The sequence below is a fragment of the Chenopodium quinoa genome, unplaced genomic scaffold (genome assembly GCF_001683475.1).
Source record: "Chenopodium quinoa cultivar QQ74 unplaced genomic scaffold, ASM168347v1, whole genome shotgun sequence".
NCBI classification, from domain to species: domain Eukaryota; kingdom Viridiplantae; phylum Streptophyta; class Magnoliopsida; order Caryophyllales; family Amaranthaceae; genus Chenopodium; species Chenopodium quinoa.
This window is the reverse complement of record NW_018742980.1, coordinates 858,720-866,227: the sequence shown is the minus strand read 5'-3', so window position 1 is coordinate 866,227 and position 7,508 is coordinate 858,720.

Sequence of the window (7,508 nt, the reverse complement as noted above, 5' to 3'; positions counted from 1 at the left end):
TTAAAGTAGATATAATGTGTTGATGACCCGACTTGTTTTTGACTCAATTAGAAAGTAACATGAATTCATAAATCGAACCAATCAATTTTTACCTGGCCAACATATTAAATAAAACATACGGAGTATTAAACTAAAATTGGCCTTCTTGATACTTTCCTAAGTAATTAAATTGTTTTCTTAATAATTGTTGCCATTTAGGTTAAAAAATTAATTGCACAATGTTATCAACATGAAAATTTTTATACCATTTTATATTGCTTTATTGAAAGCTAAATTAAACTATATATGATGAGTTAATGAGTACTATGAAAATGATTTAATTAGGTTTCACATTGATAGTGGTACTAGGTTAAACCCTTGCAAATTTGTAATAGATGGACAATTGTTCAATAAATTTAATGACAACAAAATTAAAAAAACATTATAAAAAAAGGACTCGTAGACCAATTATTAAAGCATATGGAATATAATAAAAAATAACTTCATATAATAATTATAATGAATAATTTAATATTTTCAAAATTATAGTTTAGGTTTTATGTAAAACCAATGTCATAATTTAAATATAATTCTTTTTTATATACATTAAGAATAATTTTTGTTTTTTCAAAAAAAAAAGAAAAAAAAAAGAATAATTTTTGTTATTATTGAAGGAAATTTTTTTAAATGTAACGTTGCGTCACTGCCTAGTGTTGTCTCTCTTGGTTTCACCTTTAGTAATTGGTAATAGATAAGCCTTATGGGCTACACGCCTACACATAAGTTGTTTATTTTCCTTTAAAAAAATTAGGTATTTGGTGTCCACTTAAAATATTTAAAACAACACTGTTTTTATATATATGTACCATTATAATTTTTTTATATTTAATGACTATAATATGAGTTGTTAATTTTTTGGACATAAGAACCATGAATTGTACATAATTAAATTTAGAATCTAATGCTCCCTCCGTCCCTAAATTAGAAGCCTATTTCTCTTTATTATGTGAGTAATAATATTAGAAATAGGTATCTAATAAAGGGACGGAGGGAGTAATATACTTCCTCCGTTTCATATACTTTCTAATATGAAAAATCCTTGATTATTGCTCCATCTCTCCGTGCCATATTATAGTTCTTGTTTGTATATTTTCACGGTATTTAAAAAATAGGAAGAAAAGTGGATGGAGTACATTAATAAAAGTGAAAAGTACAATTATATGTACAAAAGTTAGAGACAGAAAGTGGAAAAAAGTACAAGACATGTGCAAAATTCAAGGGTAATTTAAAAAGTACAATGAATAAAATTAAAAAAAGTGAGGGTATAATGGTCTTTACATACTATCCAAAAATAGAAACATGAATAACATTTTGGATCACCAAATTAGGAAAACAGGAAATATATTATGGGACGGAGGGAGTACATATTAGCAAAAATTTATGAAAATTTGTTTTTAAAAAATAGATATTGAAACGAATCTGACAAGACCCCTTATGACTATACTTTTTCTCAACATAAAATCACAAAACGAAGTCAAAGAAAATTAGGTGAATAGTGCACAAAGTCAAATTGCTTGTGTCATCTAATTTGGAACGGAGAAAGTATATAAGTAGATTATTCATGTGGTCTGGTGGGGTAAAAGAGTCTATAAGAGATAATTATCGATCTTTATCATAAAAGGGATTAAAGATTAAATTTAAAATATAAATAGCATAAAGATGTAAAGAACACACCTAAATGAAAAGAGGAAGAGTAAAAAAAAAAACGGAGGAATATTATATTTAAGATTGATTAAGCTAATATTTTTGAGGTTGTAAAATTTATTTTAAAATGTGTCTGGTATGTAGAGTCGTTCCCTTTGATGTATCTCTTTATTATGTCATGGCTTACGGTACCATACATATCACTCAAATAGTCAAAGGATCTCTATATCAAACTAAATGGGCAATTAGGTGATGTTATCTTTGGATGTGATTTAGTTGTTGAATTTAGAAGATGGCGATCTCATTGTAATTATGTGACATATTGTAATAATTGTGGATGATTTTGTGCTTTGTGATTGTATTAATAGTGTTGGACTGAGGTGGCGAGTAACTAATCTCATTGATTTATATGAACAAACTAATGTTTAATTTATATAATGGATTAAAATTTTGTCTTTAACTAGCTTAGGGATGGAGTTTTGACAAAAATCCAATTAGTATTCGGTAGGCATTGACCCTTTTTAATTTATTAATCTCCAAAATCCAGGTTTTGAAGAATGCATGTACTTCATTTGTTCTTTGATAATTGCAATAATTAAAATTTTAAGCTATTCACGCAATAATTGCAATAAAAAACTAAGATGCATCCATGTTTAAGAAGTATACATGTTTTTTTTAGAATTAGTTTATCAATGCTTATGCATGGAAAAACTTTTATGGCGTATTTATAGAATTATTAGTAAATTTTTACACTGATCTCAACAATACTTTTAAAGATCACATTTGCAAAAGTTAGGAATTTTTTTTTTTTTTTTTTCTTTCTAGTTGTATTAGGTTTTGACTACACAATTTAAGGCTAAATTTAGCTGATAAATACTTGTACATGATTATGGGTTAATAATGAAAAACCAGTTTTGTTGCTTTGAAATTTATAAAGTTTCTCGTAAGCTTGTGTTTGTGTATTATTGGCCTTATTTAGGTTTTAAATTCGTGTTACTTAGTGTTTCTTGATTAAGACACAAAATCTCGATTTTACGATGGATGATCATATGACTTATATCCCATTAAAATTCACACCAACCAACATAAAGCATCGAAAAAAAAGTTAATAAGAAATCTGGCCTTCAATCCTTTTTCTTTTGTCTTTCCTATATTTTGTATTTGAAAATTTCAAAGAATTGTTTCTATTTAGAATTTTTTTGTTTTAGAGAATGTTTCTATTAGAAATCTTTCTACTAATAATATAGTGATTGGGAAAAAATAACTTTATTACCTTTTAAAATTCTAATTATTTATGTATAAACAAAAATGCCTTAGTCTCGAAATGATTTGAAATCAGCTAACATAAAATCACAAGGAACCGTTTGATATCTTTCGTCAGTTTATGACAATTCATGTAAACTGACCCCAACTCATATACTTTGAGACTAAGGCTGTGTTTTTTATAGGAAATATATGAACGATTTTGTTCCTTTCAAAAAAAAAGAACATGATTAGGAGATATATATTGCCATTGTGACTCTTACTCTATTTTGCATGGGATATGATAATCAAATGGTTGACATTGAAGTATGTAAGATCAATGATCTATATACGTCTATATACATAGAATGAGATGCCTTGGATGGCTTTTTTCTCAACTCTTATAAACTGTAAAATAAATTTACTTTTTTTTTTTTTTTATTAGAAGTGTTGTTTTATTAATTTTTTTTGTAATAAACTTTCCTATTATAACTTTATATCATCAATAAGTTATCTATTTTAGAATTTTATTTATTAGGATTAACATTTTGACATTCGCCAATAAAGATCATGCTCATTACTAAAACCTCATTGATCCATTTAAAATCCTTTAACCTTAATTAAAATGTTATATTCATTTGGATATCCTGTCCGATAACCAGGTCTGAACTGCATTATGATCGATTGATCGTTGATCGATAATAAAAAAATAATTTAGCAACAAGTGGACAGAGAACACAACATAATTAAAAAAAAAGCCGGGTACGTCGGAGGTTCCATGAATATCACTGGCGAGAGTAGCATGGAGTAACGTAAGATGGACAGAGTGTACGGACGCAACACCCCGAAATTGTAGGGATTCTTCCAAAGATATGCTCCTCGTCTATTAATTCTTGATTTCCCACTTTAGTATTATTATTTTGTTATTCTGAATTAAGTTGACAAATCTTATTTTAAAAATACAAATGTTTAAAAACCTCTTCCCCATAAACATTTCTTTATGAAGAGGATTTTTTTTTTTTTTTTCACTTTATAAATAAAATATCATTCAATTAAGTTGACAAACTAAATTCTCTACACCATTTTTTAAAAAAAATAATAGAAGTTGACATATTTTACTTTGTATTGGGTTCATATGTACATGTTCATCATTATCAAATTTGACAATTAAATTCCCTAGGAAGCCTCTTATGCCGACTTATGACAATTCATTATATTAGGATATTAGTAATGTATATACTTCCTTCTTTTTTTTAATTGTAACATATTGACTTTTACACTATTCTAAATTAAATGTAAACTACGAGTATTGAGGAAAAAAAAATGTATTCCTCACAGCTTGACATGTTTTTAGGATCTTTGTAAAGTCATGATTTGTTGTTTTTAGGCATCTTTGTTAAGACATGATTTGTAACATCAATAACTTCAATTATATTTTAAAAACATACTACGTACATAAAGACAAATTTAACATGATCCTACGTCCCTATATGAATAGTTTCATTGAATATGTTTTTATTAAGTATAAATAAAAAAGAAGTCAAAATAAGTCACGTAAATAATATCTTAAAGTCAAAACTTACCACCTTATTGTTTCAAAGAAAAAAATATAAAAAATATTAAAATAAATAAACAAACTTGGTTAACTTAAACTAAAGCATTTTATACTTCACATATAAAATTCTGGTTATGACAATTAGAGTCCCCAATATCTTTTGTACATAAAACTGAGAATTTCCAAGTTTCTCAATATGAGAAACAAACTAGGTTTCTCAAATGGCAAAGTTCTAATAAATGTATTTTTTTTTTACTATTTATCGACTAAACCACTACTTTGCTAATTTTACAAATTTAACCTCTTGAGAAATAAAATTCACATTTTGAGAAACTAGGGTGGACGCACAATATACATTGTACTATTGAAAAAACAAAAATATCTAGTTTATATCTTCTAGTGTGTAACGAGTTTTGTTCCCAGACAAATCTCTTCTCTCGTATACGGTACACATACCCCTTGTATGAGAAAAGTATATGAAATGACTTCTATTTCTCTTTCTCTCGTCCTCCTCTGTTTCATAACACATTATAGTTCTGCACGGATGATTAGAATCAAGTCTCAACAACAATTAAAAGGAGGCATAGACTATATATTACATGATTGCATAACATAACTGTAGGCAAATTTGTTTCTATACAATATTACCACAGTAGAAAATTACTCTGCAATTGATTTGATTCACTGCGTCTACCAGACTTGGTGTTGAATTAAATCCCGTAACTTAATCAAAAAACACAAGTTTTCATTCATGGATTCTACATTGTGCTAAGAAGACGGCATTCTAACAAGGTAAGTTTAACTAATGGAGCATGATGCAGGATATAAGTTTCACAGGAAGCATGTTGAGGATTATTCTTTTCTTCTGCCTTCATGCGTCCAACGACTTACCACCTAAAGAGAATAAGCTCAGTGGAATCATAAGCAGCTCTGCCGCTGCATTGATTCTTGCGTTATGCAAGGCTTTCATCAGCAGCCATAGCTCATCTTGGTAACTCAAGCATGAAGCTTTTTTTTTTTGGCTTACTCAACAACCACACCGACTAAGAAAATCATTTGACAGTGTAGATTTTATGTGATTCTTTCTTTCACGACTGTCCTCTGGAGGCCGGTGCTGTTCCACACAAGTACTAGGGTTTCCTTGTGCACAGGCCGGTTCTGAGCCCCTACGTGATGGAAGTCTAACGTGCATTTTTGCAGCTTGCAGCTTGCATCTTGAAATTTTCACATTGCTTAGTGAGTACTTGCCAGCAAACTACAACAACAAAAAGAATGACCACATGAAAATATGAAATCACTACTGATTTGAGTAAGGGGAAAAAGCGATCCCCAGTAACGTTATACTGCATTAAAACGTCAAAAAATAAAGCTATGATATAATTGGCCAGTATACTAAAATATCAAGTACTTTTGATGGATTTAGTAAGCAGTAGATTCTAAATTACAACACAAATTAACTTGTGTAAGGAATGAATCCATTTATAAAGATCAAGGAAAACTACCAGTGAAGCCAAAGGGTCTAATAAATTACTGGTCATGCAAATTCCTGAGATAGTGCAGTTATCTCACACTGCCCACCCCTGCTTTTGAAAACCTCTTTCTAAGACGAGTGGCGGCCAATTAAAATTGAAGCATTTTGGAGGGCATCATAAATAATCCATGGTTCAAACAGGAAGTCATGCATTTGGCCAGATTTATGCAGTTGTAAAGCAACTGATAGCGATCCATGTGCATATCATCCACGAAATACCTATATATTTGGGATACCCATGAAATATTCATACTAAGTACATTCAGCCAGCAGATTATACTTTTTATAGGGGTTTAACAGAATAACCTGTAGCCACAGCCAAAGATGTCACACAACAGCATAATATACTGACACTCTTTCAAAGACAAATAAAAAAATGTTCAACTAGTCACAAAAGAGGGACATGAAATGCTTGTCAACTAATTTAATAAAACCAGGTAGGGAATTTTATTACTATATTGATCGGAGTACCGAACATATCATGTTAAACACTGAGATTATCTATTAAACAAGTAATATTGGGTTTGCCACTCACATGTGGCAGATCAAAGTCACCTTCACCTGCATCACACAAATCTAATGAAATGCTTCGAAGCATCGGCAGCTGTTACAATCAAGAAAAAGGATTTCATATTAATTCTAGTTTAACATTAAATTCCTTTAGAAGGATGTTTTAGTATTCCAGCAAAGAAAAAGTTTTGAGAAGCATTTTATGGCTCCAAGGTGACAAAACTACAAGAATAAACTTACTCTCGAAGCAGCATCAAGTATAAAGCTTTTCTTCATTCCTGGACCCTGCAACCAGCATGTCATAGTTAAATATCCTCCATATGTTACTTCAACAAGTCTCTCAGAGCATATAATAAACACTTGATGAACAAAATATGATTGTAAAACTTCCCATTCTCCCTCCTAACTCCATCCCATAAACATGGAAAAGATGAAGATCGAAGGAATAAGAGCTCGTGACAGAAAAAGAGACAGTCCGAGCGGCGCGTGCGCAGGGTGGGGGGGGGATATGTTCTCAAAATTACATGCAACCCTTCTTTTTTTTTTTTTTTTTTTTTCCTTTTTTTTATAAGTTCCTGTTTAGAATCTTAGCAATAATTCATAATTTGAGGGAATCTTCTAAATTATTCCTTATATTACATTCATTTAAAGTTCTTAACTCTTTCATCCGTTTTAAACAATGTGTAAAAGTTTCAAAGGGGCATTTGATATGGGATAGTTAGAAAATGAAAAGGGGATGAACAAGATGTTGGAAGCGTGGTGGATACACAAATATATTTCGAACAATAATATATAGAAAGGAAAACAAATGCACTTAATTAATATCTCTTATATTTTTCATTAATGTGTGTGTTATAAAATGAATTACGTATTGCATTTATATAATACTACTGTATGCTAATAAATGAATTTTATTCCTAACTTCTCTCATTTTAACATATTAATAGATTTCCTTGTTTTTATCCTTGCCATGCATTATAGTAAAGT